Genomic DNA, 20,042 nt, shown 5'->3' with positions numbered 1-20,042 from the left:
GGCCTTTTCTGATGAAGGGTCTAGGCCCGAAACGTCAGCCTTTCTGCTCCTATGATGCTGCTTGGCCTGCTGTGTTCATCCAGCCCTGCACCTTGTTGTCTCTGGTTAAAAAGGCATTTGGCATGCTTGCCTTCGTTGCTCAGTCCTTTGAGTACAGGAATTGGGAAGTCATGTTGCGGTTGTACAGGACATTGGTGAGTCCTCTTCTGGAATGATGTTCACTTCTGGTCGTCCAGTTATTGGAAGGATATTATCAAACTAGAGAGCGTTCAGAAGAGATCTATCAGGATATTGCCTATATGGAAGGTTTGAGTTATAAAGAAAGGCTGGATACGCTGGGACTTTTTTCACTGGAGTGTAGGAGGTTGAGAGGCGACCTGATAGAAATTTATAAAGTAGTGAGGGGTATAGATAGAGTTGATGGTAGTTGTTATTTTCCCTCGGATCAGGGATTTCAAGACTTGGGGACACATTGCTAAGGTGAGAGGAGTGAGATTTAAAAAAGACGTGGTGGTAGTTTTTTTTACACAGCGTGACTCGCGTGTGGAATGATCTTCCTGAGGAAGTGGTGGATGCGGGTACAATTACAACATTTAAAAGACATTTGGATAAAGTACATGAATAGGAAAGGTTTGGAGGGAAATGGGCCAGGAGCCGGCAGGTGGGACTAGTTCAGTTTGGGATTATGAGATACCAAGGTGTAGAGCTGGATGAACACAGCAGGCCGAGGAGCAGGAAGGCTGATGTTTTGGGCCTAGACCCTTCTTCAGAAATGGGGGAGGGAAAGGAGGTTCTGAAATAAATAGGGAGAGAGGGGGAGGCGGATAGAAGATGGATAGAGGAGAAGATAGGTGGAGAGGAGACAGACCGGTCAAAGAGGCAGGGATGGAGCCAGCAAAGGTGAGTGTAGGTGGGGAGTTAGAGAGGAGATAGGTCAGTCCAGGGAGGACGGACAGGTCAAGGGGGTGGGATGAGGTTAGTAGGTAGGAGATGGGGGTGGGGCTTGAGGTGGGAGGAGGGGATAGGTGGGAGAAAGGACAGGTTAGGGAGGCGGGGACAAGCTGGGCTGGTTTTGGGATGCGGTAGGGGGAGGGGAGATTTTGAAGCTTGTGAAGTCCACATTGATACCATTGGGCTGCAGGGTTCCCAAGCGGAATATGAGGTGCTGTTCCTGTAACCTTCAGGTAGCATCATTGTGGCACTGCAGGAGGCCCAGGTGGACATGTCGTCTGAGGAATGGGAGGTGCAGTTGTTATGGTCCGCGACTGGGAGGTGCAGTTGTTTAGTGCGAACCGAGCGTAGGTGTTCTGCAGAGTGGTCCCCAAGCCTCATTTGGGATTATGTTTGGTGTGGACTGAGGGTCTGTTTCCACGCTGTATGACCCTATGACTCTGTAAATGGGTGATGTGATGCCAAGTGTGGAGCCAACAATGTATGGAGCAGCCTTTATACATACATGTTTCATAGCTACAGGGTGGCATAGGCAGCATCCCTGCCTGAGACTGAAAGGAAAAACTTGCTGCTTGATGTTCTTCACTGTTGACAAATATAACTTTTTTTGAAAAGAATTTATACATAGCGAATTTCTCTTATCACAACTTTGGTGCATAGTTTTACTGTGTTGACAAGGAGCTGAAGGTATTGAAACAACTGTTTTGTTTTTTTTGCAGAGCGTATTTGTTCCTTTATTGGAGTGCAAGGGATATTGGAAGAGGCAAACTGCAACTAATCAGATGGGATGATAGTGAGTCCGAAGTTGATGACTAATTGCTGGAGCAGTATCTGCACGGGCGAAAGAAGCATTTAATGTTAACCTTCACGATTCTGTGGACAATTACCTTAAATCTATCAGTCTTTGAGCCAGTACTGTTTTTTTTTTTGGTGAACCATTCACAGTCTAAGAATGGAATAAATGATTTCTGAGGAAATGGCAACTGTTCAAATTCATTATTTTCAAAAATACTGTATATTGTAGTGTATAAATTTCCCTGCTGTTTAAGACAACCTGTCTTTTGGATGCTAAGTGCATGTTTAAGACTGTACGTGTTGTGTAAGTTGACCTCTGTCAGCTAATAAATCTGTGGAGTTATACTCAGATGAGGAGTTTCTTTCAATTTTTCAATTCACAAATATAATGATTAGAGTTATGCTTGCTTAATGCACTTTCCCTCCAAACCTACAATCTGATGTTCACTGATAAATTTTTCTAGGTAGATCCTTTATCCATCTGAGTAACGCACCATCTTGTGCCCGATTCACCAACTGTTCCATACCACAAATCCTTTCCTTCTCCTCCACCTCAACCTTTTTTTTATACATCATTCCCATCCTCCTCTCTTTAATTTCTCATTATCACAAAGGCAGTCGTGTACTTTGATTGGGCATAAATGAGCAAGAGGGATTCAGATGAAGAATTGCCGTAAAGTGTAGGCATGGGGATTGGAATGAAATTGAAGGGAGTCTAGAAATAAAGTAGTAATTGGAGAAGATATGTGAGCTAAAAGTTGCCTTGGTTATGAAAGGAAGAAGGCATTGGTTGAGTTATAATAAATTGTAATATTATCGGCAGTTCTGCATGTTATGTTATTGTAAGAGTATTAACAAGTCATGCTGAGAGATTGGACATTTTCTGTACAAGAATTAAATGGAAAGCTTGAATTTTTAACATTTAGAGCATGAGTAAAACTAGGGACAGAGCATAATTTATTTTGAATTGTACAGCAAAACCTATTGCAATAGCTAGTTTAGATGTGGGCTATCCCTATTCATATTTCCTGAGGATTTCTTTCAGTAGATCATCAATAGGTTTTAATTTTAAATATTTTATTAAAAATGTCTCATTATACGAAACCTATTCTGTCTTTATATATTCCATTAAAATTACATGTTGTTCAGCAATTTATTTGCTTTATACAGAATTTGAAGCTTCAATTCATTTTCTTTAAGGTGTAATACGCGTTTGAGTTGAACCTACTGGATATTTCTGATAGAAGCTACGTGAGACCTGGGTGTGGCGTATTTTACAGTAGGTGAGTTGTTGAAACTAGGAAGACCCTTATTATTAAAACTTTAAAATCTGAACTTCAGTGATAGTAATATAGACTGCACACCAGAGATCATTTTTATTTTCTTCTTATGACCCCAGGTGATATTAGTACTAGACAAGTCAGAATGAATCTGGCTTTATAGATGATATTTCATATTTTTTTAACATGGTATTTCACTGAAACATACAAAACTTCAAGTTTTGTTTTAACAATGAAACAAGTTTATTCACAAAAGAAATAAAAATGAAATAAATCAAAACAAGCTATGTATATATGTATAACACAGTTGAACAATTTTCTAAAAAACAGCAAAACAAAATCCCATCTGTACCCCAGCTCCATCACTTCACAATTGGTACTGTTTCCTTCCCTATCAAATGTTAGACTTAGTTGCTTTCTTCTCAGTTTGGGTCCTTTGCACTGTGTGAGACATTTTCCCTTAATCCCTTTCACAGCTGAGAACTTAGTCTTCCTGCATCTGTTAATTATCTGTATAGTTCTAACCAAATATTCAGAAGCTGTATCCCCTTCACTGAAGTAACATATTTCCTTAACTGATCTAAGCAATCTTTTTTCGACAAAGTTATTCAGATACTTGTTTCAATTCAGTCAGGTCTCCATTAGACTGTATCCAAGAGCTTCTAAGCTAAATTTTAAAAAAACTTACTTGTGTATGTTTTACTGAAGCTAATAGTTTAATGTTTTCCCTCTCCTGTCACAACCCCCACTGCTGAATAAAGAAGCTTCATTGATGTTCCTGTGATCATTGGCAGTTACCTGCTGCCCAACACATACTGGTTTAAAATCATGCTCCCAGAAAGACTGACCAAATAATTTTTAAACCCGTTCACAAAGACAGACCAACACTCATATGTCACTCCTTTGAAATCCAAACTCTGTCTTTTAGCAAAAAAAACCACTTGCTTTTGGTCCCATTATCCTAACCCTGACAGTATACTTGCTGAAGAAAATGCATGGTTGACTTAGCACAGAAAATATTGCATGTGAAGTACAGTTTTTGTCTTTAGTAAACCTCACAGAATAAGCTGGCTCAATTTCCTTTGTCTCCTCTTATGGGTTTGTGCACACTGATGATTTTATTGGTATTCTGCACTACATTAGATTTAAAAACAGTTATAGTTCACCTGAGACACCAAAAATGTGCCTATGAAAAAGTCTGGGGTTTTGTAGAAGCTGCTATGTGTGATGTAATTTTAGCAGTTCATTTTGGTCTATTTGTTTCATTGTAATGTGTAGTTTTCTGCAAAACAGCAAAAAAATGTTAAAATATTGAAAGTAAATTTGGAGGAAAAAAATCTTTACTCAAAGCCTGCAAAGTAAAGTAATAGAATCTGAAGTTCAGGGAATACAAAAAATGTAGAAAATTAAGAGCAAGAATAGGGCATTCAACTGCTCATGGCTGTTCTGCCATGCAGCTAAATCATGGCTCACCTCTATCTCAACACCATTTTCCTGCACTATCTCCAGATCCTTTGATATCAGAAATCTATTGATCTTTGTTCTGAATATGTTCAATGACATACACAGCCCTCGGGGGAATTGAGTTCCAAAGACTCTCAATTCTCTGAGTGAACAAATTCTTCCTCCTCTATGTCCTCAATGGCCTATCTCTTTATTCTGTGTTCCCTGGTTCTATCCACAGGGAAAATATCCTTCTTTCATCTACTCTGTCAAGACCTTTAAGAATTTTGCATCCTTCAGTGAGATTCCCTCTCTTTTTCTAAATTTTTAGAGAATATAGGCCGAGTATCCTCAATCTCTCCTAGGACAATCCTGCCATTCTCGAGATCAGTCTGGTAAGCCTTCATTGCACTTTCTTTATGGCAAACATATCTCTCTGTGGGTAAGGAGACCACACCTGTACACAACGCTCCAGGTACACCCTCCCCAAGGCTCTATACAACTGCAGCAAGGTTTGTTTACTTTTATACTCGAATCCTCTTGCAAAAAAAAAAGTCAACGTACTATTTGCCTTCCTATTTTGTGACTGCACCTGAATGTTAGATTTCAGTGGTTGATAAACAAAAACACCAAGTCCCTTTGATTAGAAGCACTTCTAATCTCTCACCATTTAAGAAGTACTCAGCATTTCTGTATTTTCTACCAAAGTGATAGCTTTACATTTTTTCACATTATTGTCCATCTTTCATGTTCCTGCCCACTCATTAAGAATTTGTAACTCCCGTTGAAGCCTCTTTGCATCCTGCTCACAACTCACATTGCTGTCTGGTTTTGAGTCTTGAGCAAACTCAAAAATAATGTATTTGGTCCCCACATCAATATCATTGATACAAGTCATTTAATAATATCCTTCCAATAGCAGGGCAATCAGAACTGCAGACAGTACTCCAGAAGAGGCCTCACCAACGTTCTAGACAACCTCGACATGTACTCAACAGGAGTGCGTTGAGTAAGGTCTGAGCAATGAAGGCAAGCATGTTAAATACCTTGTTAATCACCCTGTCTACCAGTGATGCAAATTTTGAAGAATTATGTACCCGAACCCCTGGGTCTCTGTTCTACAACACTACCCAAATTTACCAAAAATGCTCTGAACCACGTGTCATTAGAACTTGACTAATGCCTGTATGAGTTAAATTTGCTAAACACGGTTATATAGTTGTGGTCCTCATCACTACCCTTTATCTTTGTAGACATGTGCTTGTAGGTTGTAAAGTTATTTGTTATTCAGCTGTTCAATTCTGTGTGACTGCCATATGTGGCATATGGCAATGTGTGTATGTGTATGGTAGAATAGCAGTTACGTTCCTTGAAACAAAGTCGAGTGACCCAATATAATGAGTTTAGATCTCACTACTGCAGAAGGGGAATTTAAATTTGAATGTTCAAACAAATCTGTGAAATCTCATTCTAATATTGGTGACAATTAAACAAAATTAGTTTTAAAAACCTGTCTGGTTGATAGAAGTCCTATATGGAAATTCTTGCATGGGGTTTTGCCCATATGTGACTTTAGAGCCAATAGAAATGTGATTAACTGTGAAATAACCTTGATCATGTTCAAACCATAATATAAATAAGTTTGGACATAAATGCCTGCTTAGTCAACAATGCCCACATCCCACTAATAAATAAAGGGGATGTAAACATTGGATACGAAAGGAGTTGAGTTTTGCACACTACATTAATTGGCAATTTACATTTTTTTGCTGTGGCTCAAGAACTAAATTACATGCATATAAGTTGTAAAAACGCTGTGTTTGGTTTTCATTGAAGAGTAAAATGATTCATATCTCCTGACTTCAAAGAGGCTTCCTGCCTAGTTGCTTGTTTGCAGTTGCACACCCTTGAGTCAAAAGGTTGTAGATTTAGGTGTAATAAAGAAAGCTAACACTCCATTACGGTACTGTTCATGGTATTGGTCTTTGGAGGGAATCTCAACTGAGGTCCTATTTGCCTCCTTGATGTAAAAGATCCCACAGTATTATTTGACAAGTCAAATGCTGAAAGGATGTTTCCTCACATTGGTGAATTTAGAACAAGGTTACAAGTTTCAAAGAAATGGCTTTCCCATTTCAGATGGAGTTGAAGAGGAATTTATTGTTTGAGGATTATTAGTGTTTGAAATTCTCTTTCCTTGAAAGCAGTGAAGGCTGTATCTTTGCATATATTCAAGGCTGATTAAGACAGATTGAGAAGGAAGTCCAGGGCTATGGGAAGCATGCAGAAAACTGGATATGGGACTCCAATCAATCAGCCATGATCTTATTGAATAGCAGAGCAAGCTCGAGGTGTTGAATGGCCTACTTCTGTTTCTGTTTCTTGTTCTTTCAAAGGGATTTATCTGTAGGTTCTAACCAATTTTGTTCCTCAATGAATGCTAAAACATTACCTGGTTATTATCATCTTTCTGCTTATTGGAGTTTGCTTTATTCAAATTGCCTGCTGCACATTTTACAATAAAAGATGACAACACTTGTAAATTATGACATCATTTTCTATAAAGCAGTTTAGGATGTTCAGTGGTCACTATAGGTATTAGGCAAATACAAGTCTAACTTTAATTGTTTGATTAACTTCTGACAGGTTGATTGTAGACCTGTGTTGCCATATTTGAACTGTACAATATCTCAAAAATACTGTGCACTTTGTAAAGTTTACTAGTGAACAAACTTTTAGAAATAAAGTTGTTTGATAAGTATTTGACATACTTGATATCAGGTCACTTAAAGAATCAAGTTTGCATGTTGTCCAGTAGATAAATTCCAGTCAATTAAAAGGAGGATTATTTGCCTTGAGGTATTTGAAATTGGAAGAACGGGGAAGTGAATTAGATGCTGAGTCAAGTGACTTAGCAAAAAATTAAGAAAGATGAAGCTATGTGAAATAAAAAATAAAATAGACAAGAAAATGAATCAGAAATGAAAATACTTGAACTTGACAGAGAGGAAAAGGAAAAATCAAATATGCATTGAGGGAGTATTAACAAAGGGAGAAAGTCTTTAGAGCCAGAGAAAAGGATAGAGAGAGACAGGGAGAGAATATGCTTAAGAGGTTAGAAACAGAAAATGGCCTCTTCCTCTAGAGAACATTCTAATGAGGAAGGATCAGAGTCCAATCCAAGACACACAGGTACTCCCAAAATCCCAGAAAGGGAGGTGGAAGTGATATCCAAAGGCTGAAGTGTTTTCATTGTCACAAAATGATACAACTTAGGGCAAATTGAATATGTTGAGGGATAAACCCATGGGACGTGATATACTGTGGTATATGTACCCTTATTTTTGCATTGGCTGCATCTGAATTGTGACATAATGTCTGGAATGGTACTAACAAAGATTGTCCATAGTTTACCTGTAGATAGAGTTTACTTATTCCGAGGTAACAATTTGGTAGGAACAAAAGTAGTAGCTTCTTCAGTACTAAGAGAAAGGCCAAGTGAAGTCAAGGAAAGAAAGCATGTACAGGAAAATTTTCCTCGTGTACTGGTGGAGATAAAATTGGCAGCATGATAGATGTTTAGTTATCTGAAACTTTCTTTGGGGTTGGATAAAGGATCCCAGGAAGTGTTCAATAAGTCTTCTGTTATTGAAGCTCATCAGGTTGATCCAGAGTTAGGTAAGGTTCAAGGTGTGGGAGTTGCAGAATGCTACTATGTGAGATATGGGTTTCTGATGAAGAAGTGGAGAGTTCCTGTTAGATTTAGGAGAAGAGGGGACAGTGCTGGACAGAATTAGCTTTGAAATCTTGATGGTAAAAAGATTTCTTCCTTCTTTAGATCCATTAGTAGTATTGTTGCTTCTTCACGCAGTCTTGAGACAGAGCCCTCTATTTGTGACCGTGCATTATCATTTTTATGTTGCAGTATTGGTACTGCTGCTCAAATTTCATCAGGTGATATTACGGGTAGTCCATGAACTTCTTGTAGTAGGCCATTGTAGCAGTTCAGAAGAGCCAGGCACCAATGAGTCAAATTTTTGCTAGTCAGGTCTTCATGGGGATGTGGTACTGTTTTTTTTTAAAAAACGTGGCAGTTTGTGTGAAAGCCGCAACATGCAATAAAGCTAGCACCTTTTTATTGCTATACCAGTTTTTGGGGAACCATTTCATAGATTTTTTTGAGATCTTTACTGGGCAAAAAAGCAGGACCAATATATTCTTGCTATCATTGATATGGCAATATTGATATTACTTGATTTCCAGGAGCCATGCCATTGAGAACAGATTTATATGCAAAGCAAGAAAAATATAAAGCTGGTTAAAAGTAGAAGTATAGCATTTTTGTTCAAGAATGGTATTGGTGTGATAGAGATGACCTTGGTTCAGGAGATCAAGATGTATAATTGGTTTTGGGAACAGTTGAAGAGAAAGGTCACTGATAGAGAATATACTAACCCTCTAACAGTAACTAAAATGGAGCATGAAATATACAAAAGGAAATATTGGGTACTTGTGACAAAGGAACAGCAGTAATCATTGGTTTTAATCCATATATAAACTTGAAAAATCAGATTGGCAATGGTAGCCTGATAAGGCGTTCATAAGATGCTTTTGAGATTTTTCTGAGAAACTGCATGTTCTGGAAGTAAGACAGCAGGTTATGCTTGACTTGTTACGTGAAATGTGGCCAGGTTAATTCATGATCTCAGTAAAGGTACCATGGGGAAGCAGTGAGCACAATATGATTGAAATGTACATTTCAATTTGAAAGTGAGAAAATTGGGTCTAACGCTGGTATTTTAAACAGTAAACAAATGAAAAGCACAGAACTGTGGATGCTGGAAATCCAAAACAAAATCAAATTGATGGAGAAACTCAAGTCTGTGCAGAGATAGCTGAGTTAATGTTTTGAAATGTTAGTTTCTCCAGCAATTTCTGTTTTTGTGACTAGTATTTTAAACTTAAACAAGGACAACTATGTGGGTAAGAAAGCTGAGCTAGCTGAAATGAACTGGGATACTAGGCTGTAGAAAAGATCCATAATGAAGCAGCAGCAGACATTTAAGGGAATATTTCAGAGTATGTAGAATAAATATTTCCTGCCATTAAGAAACGTTCTAAAGGGAGGACCCATCGTATGTGGTTAACTAAAGAAATCAAGGAAAGCATCCTCAAGCTTCAAACAGGTTTGTCAAGCAACATTTCCCTTTCAAAATCATGTTGACTGTCCAGTTTTACCCTTTTTTCCTGAAATGTCCAGTAATCACATCCCTTATAGTACATTCTAACATTTTCCCTACTACTGACATCACACTATCATATCTAGTCCTCAAGTCTCCGTGTTCCTCCCTTAATTGCTGGGGTTATTTTTGCTTCTTTGCAGTTAGCAGGAACATTTCTAGAATCTATAGAATGTTCAGCCACCAATTTATCAACAATGTTTCTAGTCACCTCCTTCAACATTCGTGGATGAAGCTCTTGGTTCAGAGAACTTATTAACTTTTAATCAGTTAATTTTTCAAGTTCTACCTCTTTATTAATACCAATTTCTTTTAGATCTTCAGTTTCACATCAGACTATAAGATGCAGAAGCAGAAGAAGGCCGTTCAGCCTGTCAAGTCTGCTCTGCATTCTAAGAGATCATGGCTGATCGAATAATTCTCACTTTCCTGCCTTTTCCCCATAACCCTTGATTCCCTTACTGATTTAAAAACCTATCCCATGCAACCTTGAATATACTTGGCCTCTACAGCCTTCTAAACAGGCAAATAAATTTTGTTGCACTTGTGATAATTGAACAATTGTAATGAAGTCAGTGCCAGCTTAGCAACTGAGCTCTTACTACCTGGTCTGGCCTACATGTGACTCCAGACCTGCACGATGTGGTTGACTGTAACTGCCCTATTGGTAATTAGGGATGGGCAATAACTGCTCCCCTCGCTTGCAACACGATTCACATCCTGTGAATGAATTAAAAAAAAGTCTTGTCCTGCTATATGGTAGTGGATGTGAGTTTGGACGATGCTGTCTAAGGAGCCCTGGTGAATTTCTGCAGTACGTCTTGAAGATGGTACACAATGTTGCTCCTGAGTGTCATTGGTGGAGGGAGTGAATGTTTGTTGATGTGGTGCAAATCAAGCTGGCTGCTTTGTCCAGGAGGGTGTTGAGTTCTTGTGTGTTATTGGAGCTGCCACATATCCAGGCAAGCGGATCCATTTGATCACATTCTTGATTTGTGCTTCTAGATGGTGGAGCCTGGAGGTGAGTAGCTTGCTACTTTTATAGCCACAGTATTTATATGGCATAACTAGTTCAGTTTCTGGTCAATGGTAAACTGCCAGGATGTTGATAAAGGGAGATTCAGCAACGTAATACCATTAAATGTCAAAAAGTGATGGTCAGATTTTCTTGTTGGAGAAGGTCATTTCTTGGCCCTGTGTGGCAGAAATTTGACTGTTTTTATTCATTCATGCAATGTGGACACGATTGGTAAGGCCAGCATTTTTTGCCCATTCCCACTTGCATAAAGGGCAATTAAGAGTCAATGATATTTCTGTAGGTCTGGAGTCACATGTAAGCTAGACAAGGAAGGATGGCAGATTTCCTTGCCTCAAGGACATTGTTGTAAAAAAAACCGCCGGTTCACCAATCAAAAATGGTTATGTAGTCACTTTCTATTCCAAAATTTTATTGAATTCAAATTTCGACATCTGTCATTAGATAGATCATAGAATCCCTACAGCGTGGAAACAGGCCCTTCGGCCCAACAAGTCCACACCAACCCTCAGACATCCCATCCAGGCCCATTCCCCTATAGCCTACCTAATCTACACATCCCTGAACACTACGGGCAATTTAGCATAGCCAATCCATCTAGCGTGCACATCTTTGGACTGTGGGAGGAAACCAGAGCACCCGGAGGAAACCCACGCATACACGGGGAGAATGTGCAAACTCCACACAGGCAGTCACCAGGGGGTGGAATCTAACCCGGGTTCCTGGTGCTGTGAGGCAGCAGTGCTAACCACTGAGCCACTGTTCTGCCCATGTTCATTGTTTCCCAATTATAATGTGGTTGAAATCAACAACTAAATTGCAAGATTTAGCAATTTTACTCCCATTATATACAACATCAATGCATTACACGTATCTCAATAAAAGATTGGATAATTACATGCAAGTGTCTTATCAGGAAGATCACCTCCATTTACACCCCATTGAACCACTTCATAATTACACATTTTTTTCATTTGATCAACTCTCAGCCTTCAATTTTCTAAACAACAGAGCTTAAGGCTGTTCAGTAAGGATGAATGCACTTTAATTTACAGATACTTTTCATGGCCTTGGGCAAATAACTTGAAGTGGTAAAGATGTTCCATAACTTGAAATAGTTGTCTTACCCTGTTTAATTCTGCTTACTGTAGTTCACTTTTACAGACCAATTATTTGAGTATAATACAAAAGCAAAATACTGCACATGCAGTAAATCTGAAAGAAAAACAATACTGGGAACACTCCGGTAACTTCTGGCAATAGGTCATGAACCTGAAATGCTAACTGTTTGTCTCTTCATAACTACTACCTGGCCTGCTGAGCATTGCCAACATTTCTGTTTTAATTATGAGTTTTCCTTTTCTGAAATCCAAATAATTACCACTTTCTTAGCTGCCTAGTGGCTACGGTATTTTTAGCCTTGATGGCGTAGAGTCAGTGATAGATACCAAGCACTCCTTCTCCAATGGTACTGTGGGATAGACAGGGAGCACACATCTGTGTAATTACATGTATTATAGATGTTAAGAGTGATTGCATGTCAAAAAGTAGTTCCATTGGCTTTGAACCCTTTCAAGCGGTTCCAAGTTCATTAATTTGGCTGTTTGGTCCACTATCTATGCTTGCCAAAAAGATCTGAACAGCATAAGTTCACGCTTATGATTTAAGCCCATATCCCAAGAGTATAAGCTTTGGGTCCTGAATTACTAATCCAGTGACATTACCACTACGTAACTGCCTCCTCATACTTGCCATTTGTCACCCTGAACCTGGATAATATCCAGGTCTTGCTGCAGTGAATGTTGCCAAGGCTTGAAAATTGCAGCTACGATAAACAATCGCATAGGTTAGGGTTGTTTTTCTTCGAACTGAGGACACCGATGACTTAATCAAAGTGTACAAAATATTGAGGGGCTTGGATAGAGTGGACAAGGAAGACCTGTTTCTCCTTGCTGAGAGGTTAATTGTCAAAGGGTACAGATAAGGTGATTGGTAGGATGATTGGAGAGGACATGAGGAAAATTATTTCCATCCAGAGGCCGGTGGGGCCAGGAATTTACTGCCCAGTTTGATAGTTGAGGTGGAAACCCTCAACTCATTTAAAAAGAATCTTCCTCAGCACATGAAGCTCTGTAACCTGCAATGCTATTGCTCAGGTACCGGTAAGTGGAATTAAAATGGATGACTAGTTTATTCAGTCAGTGCAGAAATGATGGGCTGAATGGCCTCTTCTGTGTTGTAACTTTTCAATGGGGATTTATCATCTGGCTTTCTATTCAGTTTATTGCCGCATTATTGACAGACTTCAGATTAAAAGATGCAGTTTTTCTTTTCTCCAAAGAATGCAGTAGTTTTAACATTACTTTTAACTTTCTCAGTTTGACTTTGATTCTTAGAAATTTGTAACCCATGAAGAATTCAAGAGAAAGAAGTAAGATTAATGCAGGATGTCAGATACACTTCTGCTCGGTATAGTTTTCATATTGGACATGCCTCAGCAAAGAACGTGATAGGTGATTGATCCAACTGCATTAATGGAGAGGGCAAAAAATGCCCTATAGAATTTTAATGAAAATGACAGTCGCGTGATTATGATTTTTTGGAAGTCGCCACCATTAAGAAATGAATTTAGTACTTTTGTTTGGCTAGCGACGAGATGATGAGAGTTTAATTGCAACTAACAGGCAGGAGCTTTAACAAAATATGATGCAATTATTTTTGATTGCATAGGGAATATGCCCAGTTGGTAGTTCTGTTGCTGATGGATCATGTTCTTTAAGTTCATTCTCAAAGAATAGATTTTATTAAAATGAAGGGAAGATAACTGACTTTTTAAAAAAAGACATTTTTGCAGCTTGTTTCTGTGAGTTCAGAAAATTCACCTTCAAAGGGCAGCATGTTGTTGTTCACTGGATCGTCTGATCTGTTTGTGAGGATGGTATGAAAAAAATGCAAGTATTATCCTAAATTACACCTATTATAGCTTAAAATTAGTTTATTAAAGCTGTATATCTTGGTATACATGATATCAGGAATGAAGATCAATGCATAAAAGTAAAAGCCTTTTATATTGTAGAGTAGTGATGATGAAAGTCCTTGTCATGTGTTGGTTGCTACTGATGGTTTGTTTACATGATTGTTAAATTGACATGCTAATTAGATGCTACTTTTGACGTCTGAGAGGACATGGTAGAAGCAAGAGGAGGACAGTGAATCACATTTTTTGCTCTGGGCCAGTACAGCGTATGAAAGTGATTTCCAGTGATCAGTTGGTTGATGACTTATGGCAAGAGAAGAAAACGCGAGGTGAGAGAAAATCTTTTCACACCATGAGTAATTCGGGTATGGAGTGCACTGTCTGGTCCTGTGTAGAGGCGGGTACAATAGAAGTATTCAGGAAGGCATTAGATGACCATTTAAATAGGAACAACATGCAAGGGTACAGGAAAAAGGCAGAAGGCACGATATTTTGATGCTTATTTAGAGATCCACTGTGGACATGAGCTGAGTAGTCTCCTTCTGGAAACAATGAATAACACATTGAACGTGATGACAGTTGTGCAGGGCCAGTTTGAACACAATTCTCAGAACATATGGTCCTAAAACAAAAACACCAGAATATTGTGGTTACAAGCTCTGATCAAATGAGCTGGCAAATATTATGTTTCTGAGGCTATGAAGCATTGGCAACAACTCAAAAAGTTAGTATTTCAAATTTTCTTGTTACAAGTTCAGTGTTTCATTTTAAATGGTGCCGTTGGGTTGTTAGCACAAACATAAGTTGGTTGAGGTTGTTGGAAGCCAGCCATTTCAGTCTGAGGACATCAATTCAGGAATAAAAGCAGAATACTGCAAATGCTGAAGATCTGAAATAAAACAATGTGCTCAAGAAACTCCGCTTGTCATCTTTAGTTCCAAAGAAGTCATTGAACTTGAAACATTAACTGAGTTTCTCTCTCCACAGATGCTGCTACGCCTGCTAAGTTTCTCCAGCGCTTGCGTTTTTTAATTTCATCTCTTCAGGAGTTTCTCAGGGTTTTGTCCTAAGCCGAACCATCTTCAGTTGCTTTATCAATGACCTTCCTTCCATAAAGTCAGTCATGAAGATATTCTTTGATGATTGCACAATATTCAGCATCATTTGCAACTCCAATTCTGAAGCAGTCTGTGCCTATATGCAGCAAGACCTCAGCATCATCCAGACTTGGGTTGATAAATGACAAGTGACATTTGTGCTGTGAATGACCATCTCCAAAAGAAAGATTCTTACCAGAGTGCCTCGAAATTCAATGATATTTACATCACTGAATCTCCCACATTCATTGACTGGAAACTGAACTGGGCCTGCCAAATATATATACAGGTTAGAAGTTGGTAATTCTGAAGAAAAAGGCACAAGTCCTAAGAGTGATGGAATATCCCCTACATGCCTGGATGACTGAATGGCTGCGGTTCTAACAACACTCGGAGCTCAACATGATCCATGACAGAGCCACCTGCTTGATTGGCAACCCATCCATCACTTTCACCATTTACTCCCTTCACTACAAAAGCACAGTACCAGCAGTGTGTATCATCTACATGATACACTGTGGCAACTCACCAAGGCTCCTTAGACAGCCTCGTCCAAGCCTACAACCATACCATCTAGAAGGACAAGAGCAGCGGATATATGGAAACACCATCACCTGAAAGAGCACCCCCTGGTGTTTAGCTGCTGTGATTCAATTGGAAGCTGAACTTCATGACTGTTGTTAAAAATGCTTATGTACAAGATGAGGGATTAAGGTAATCCCTGTGAAATCTTGAAACTGAGTGAAGAACCAGTAATGGAAAAAGAAAAGGAGAAGGCAGAATTGAATTGTCTCAAGGTGACAACACTCACTATGAGAGAACTTTGTTTGAGAGAAAGGCCTGACTAGCCATCTGCAGATTTGCAACCTTCATTGCTTTGAGATATCTGCAGTTTGTGAAACTACTATAGAAATGTATGGCTGTGTTTATGTTTTCTCTTGTTAGTGTTTGGTTCAAAGCATTTGATCTTGAACTACAGTACAACTTAAACTATAATAAGTCTTCTGTCCATGTCGGGTTGGCACATTTTCCCCACGTCTGCTTGGGTTCCTTCTGGATACTCTGGTTTCCTTCCACAGTCCAAAGATGTGCAGGCTTAGGTGGATTGGCCATGCTAAATTGTCCACCGTGTCTGGGGATATGCGACCTAGGTCGGTTAGCCATGGCAAATGCAGGGTTACAGGGATAGGGTAGGGGGGTGGGTTTGTGTGGGATGCTCTTTTGGAGGATTGGTGTGGATTCGATGGGCCGAATGGCATGCTTCCACACTATAGGGATTCTGTGAATCTATGATTTATTTCTGACTGGATTTTTGAAAGAAGTTTACTTGCTATTGTTTCAATCTGGCCTTGATTGCTTATTGAACTCATCAAACATCAAAGCTGTAAAGCTAACACTGACTAGATTATCCCCACAGTCAAGCTTCTCCATGGATGTCATTCAATTCATTTTGAAATTATACTGGAACAAAAGATACCAGTTGACTGCATATCTCATTCTTAAATCAGATCAACAGCCAATCAGGGAAGGTTGCATTTCTTGCATCAGTATTGATTGGATAGGCATTCTTTGATGGTGGAGTTGTCTGAATTTATTGCCATTATGCTCGGTTTTCAAAATAAGTTACCTGTTTGTATATTTTCACAATTGCATGCGTCGTTTTAGGACACAGTTTTCTATTTCAACAAACTGAACCAAAATTGAATCCATTTGGAATATTAGGACGTCATATTATCAAAATTGCACATGAAAAGAAAAGCAGAGCAAGAGTAAAGCGTGTATGTTGTTGCCAGCATCACACACCATTATTTAACCAGTATGATTCTCTCTGTGTGATATCAAGAAATGACTGAGACTACTGGATATAGAAAAGATTATGTATGGATGGATGTCAAGAGCATCTTGGCTGCATTCAACAAACCACAGAATGGTTACAGCCATCATGTCTGCAGCCAAGTTTCCAAATTAGCGTCTCACTCAGTGCCATTTTCCTACCCTGTAAACCCTATTTTGTCTGTCTTCTACTACAAAATCAGGTACTACATTCTATACTTAACCATTTGCGCATAAAAAAGCTTTTTCTCATGCCATTTCTCTTTCTTACCTGTGCATCGTGAGAATTGCTGGCTGGGCCAGCATTTATTGTCCATCCCTGATTGCCCTTGTGAAGATGGTTGTGAGCTGTCTTCTTGAACCACTGCAGTCCGTGTGCTGTAGGTAGACGCACAGTGCCATTAGGGAGGTGCCCTCTTGTTCTCTTTTGTCATCCAGGGAGCTCTGGACTTGTTAGGCCTACCTTTTTAGTTTGGAGAAATGTACCTTGACTGTGCCAGAACCATCTATACTTTGAAGGCAGCCCATTGTTCAGCTATCATTCTTCGTGACAACCTTTGACTCCATTTATTCAACCCAGATTCATTCTTAGCCCAGTGAGGTTGGCTTCCCCTCAATTAATTATTCTTACTCGGGGTTATTCACTATCCTTTTCCATAGTTGCCCAATTGAATCAAGTGCTTCAAAACCAGCTGTGCCGTCCAGCCAAGTTGCCCCAGTACCATTGCAATTATGGCATCTGCCTAACAAAATGAAAATTGGCTAGGTAAGTCCTAATTGTAAAGAACAAAGCAAATTCACTCCAATCAGTTTCTGTACCATCAACTATTCTCAATCAGCGACAACAAGGTGCAGGGCTGGATGAACACAGCAGGCCAAGCAGCATCATAGGAGCAGAGACGCTCTGCTGTGTTCATCCAGCCCTGCACCTTGGTGTCTCGGATTCTCCAGCATCTGCAGTTCCTACTATCTCTGATTCAATTTTAACCCCACTGCGAAGCCTCTTCTAAGGATGCCTAACCTGAAGAAGTTACCCTCCTCCCTCCGGACAAACCTCAAGGGATCTCTATTTATTTCAAAACCCCCTTCCCCTCCCCCTTTTCTGATGAAGGGTCGAGGCCCGAAACGTCAGCCTCTCTGCTCCTATGATGCTGCTTGGCCTGCTGTGTTCATCCAGCCCTGCACCTTGTTGTCTCGGATTCTCCAGCATCTGCAGTTCCTACTATCTCTCATTCTCAATCAGCAACAGTTTTTGTAAGGAGTCATCAACAGTTACTGTCAAATGACACTTAACAGTAACCCATTCATCAGTGTTCAATTTGGAGTCTGCTAAGACTACTGAGCACCTGATTTCATTACAGCATAGATCCAAACATGGACACAAAAGTTTGATTCCAGATCTGAGGTGCGAATCATTGCCGTTGATAACAGAACAGGATTTTACTGACAGTGGTGTCAAGGGACCGTCGCAAAATTAACTTAGTGACCACAATAAATAAAAGCAAGAGTTAGCTATCTAGGTGAGCTCAAAGTGAGTGAGTCGAAGAGAGAGTGTGAACAGTCCAGAAATGCAGCTTGATTCATTTTGTGAGCTTGGTGTCTGCCCCTGCTTGTAAAGTATCCTTGCAGCAGCATTGCTATGGTAGGTGCCATTGTGCCCTGACGTGTACCAGTGAAGTGTAGAAATGTACTCTAAATGGATTGGAGATGTGCCAATTGTTGGATGCCAGTGTCCATGAACAAAGGTTGTGTGCAGCTGCATCTTATGGAGCATGCCCTCAGATGTTGATGGCAGCTGTCTGAAATGGAGGTCTGAGGAGCAAGTGGCGAGCCTAGAGTGACCAGGTACCGGCTGTGACTTTCATGTCAGGAATGCTCAGCACCTACCAGGAGTAAGAACCTGCGTATTAAGGAGATGAGATTCAGTAATCATGAGGATGGTAATGAGCAATAATTCCTGTTAATGGTACACTGATCATCAGCAAGTATCTCCTCTTGAGGTTCAGGATATAATTGGAAAATGCAACTTGTTGATCCCAACATCAAAAAAGATCTTGCTCGTCTTCTCTTGTGATTCTCCAGAATTCCTCACCAGAGTCCATGTTGATAAAATTTGTGAAGATTCCACCCAAGTTCAACTCCTTGATAACTACACAGCAGATCTCCAGTTACTCACACTGACCCCTCTAACTCTCCCCTGGATATCCCAACACCCCTACCACCTGACTCCTACAGACACCCAGCTTTGCACATGCACACACATCTGCTCCCTTACTGGCCACTGTACACCACCTACTTCCCATTCTACTGTGCTCACACCCTACCCATCCACCCACCATCTCACCCATCATACCTTTTATCCATTTCTCTCATCCTGACTACCACTCACTCATTTTGCCCCTCACCCACCTTACCCCTCATGCCCCTTGTCCATTGATTACTCTGTTCTTTGTCCATTCTACCCCATCGTCTGCCCTGTTCCTTAACCACCATACCCCCTTGTCTATTTACTTATGCTCCCTGTCCCCTTGCCGCTGTCCTTACCCAATCTACCCCTTTATCTACTTGTCTCAGTGCTTCTTTACAAAACTACAGAGAGATTTAAACTTACTATAATGCAGCAGCTAGAACCATTAAAAGCGGGCGTGGTTTGTCCTCCCTCGCTGAGCCAGTGCACCAAAGAAGCAGTTATATTTCGGTTTCGTTCCTCGTTTCTGGAGAAGTTAGGATTGGGCGGAAGTCCGAGTCCGGAGCTCCGAGGTGGCCGAGAAAGTAAAACTGAAGCGATCGTCGTGATTGTCACGCTTTGTGGGATCGTGCAAGCTTTCTTCAAACTTTTTGCTTTGTCTGCAGTGTGATTAAGTTCCTGGGTAAATTTATTTTGTGAAGGTCATCCCAGTTTCTTGTTCTCGACATGTTTGCCAACTGAGACATTCGCATTGTACATGCATTTGTTAATTAGAGATTTTTCATAATACAGTTTTTAAGTAAGTATTCCTTAAAATTTGCTCCAGACCAGAAGTGAGATTTTGTACAAGGATCTTGTACTCGTGAAAAGTTTAGATGTCTCTCTTCCGCGCACTTCAGATGCGTGTATGTTTTGAGTTCATTTTGCCCCCCTGCTTTTTGGTCCTACCCTCAAAGGTTTTTAATTCAAATTAGTGTCAAAGAGATAAAGCTCCAGAATGCCAAAGGAGATGTAAAAATATATGAACTTTTTTTTAGGAACTGTTGCACAGACAAGTCAACAAAAAATAATTAGTTACCTGTTGTTTCAGAGATAGCAGGAACTGCAGATGCTGGAGAATCTGAGATAACAAGGTGTGGAGCTGGATGAACACAGCAGGCCAAGCAGCATCAGAGGAGCAGGAAGGCTGACGTTTCGGGCCT

At 39.9% G+C, this 20,042-nt stretch overlaps 1 protein-coding gene across 1 annotated transcript in view; it reads left to right on the top strand.

Moving 5' to 3' along the window:
* tpk1 (thiamin pyrophosphokinase 1) overlaps positions 1-20,042 on the top strand; it is a 300,846-nt gene that overhangs the window by 6,793 nt on the left and 274,011 nt on the right. The window contains exons 2-3 of the mRNA XM_048608096.1: positions 1,671-1,744; positions 2,947-3,029. The gene's annotated coding sequence lies outside the window, so the exon portion shown is untranslated. The remainder of the gene's footprint in view (positions 1-1,670; positions 1,745-2,946; positions 3,030-20,042) is intronic.

Source organism: Rhincodon typus, chromosome 2 (assembly GCF_021869965.1).
Source record: "Rhincodon typus isolate 14 chromosome 2, sRhiTyp1.1, whole genome shotgun sequence".
Lineage (NCBI taxonomy): Eukaryota > Metazoa > Chordata > Chondrichthyes > Orectolobiformes > Rhincodontidae > Rhincodon > Rhincodon typus.
This window is presented reverse-complemented; position numbering and strand designations above follow the sequence as displayed.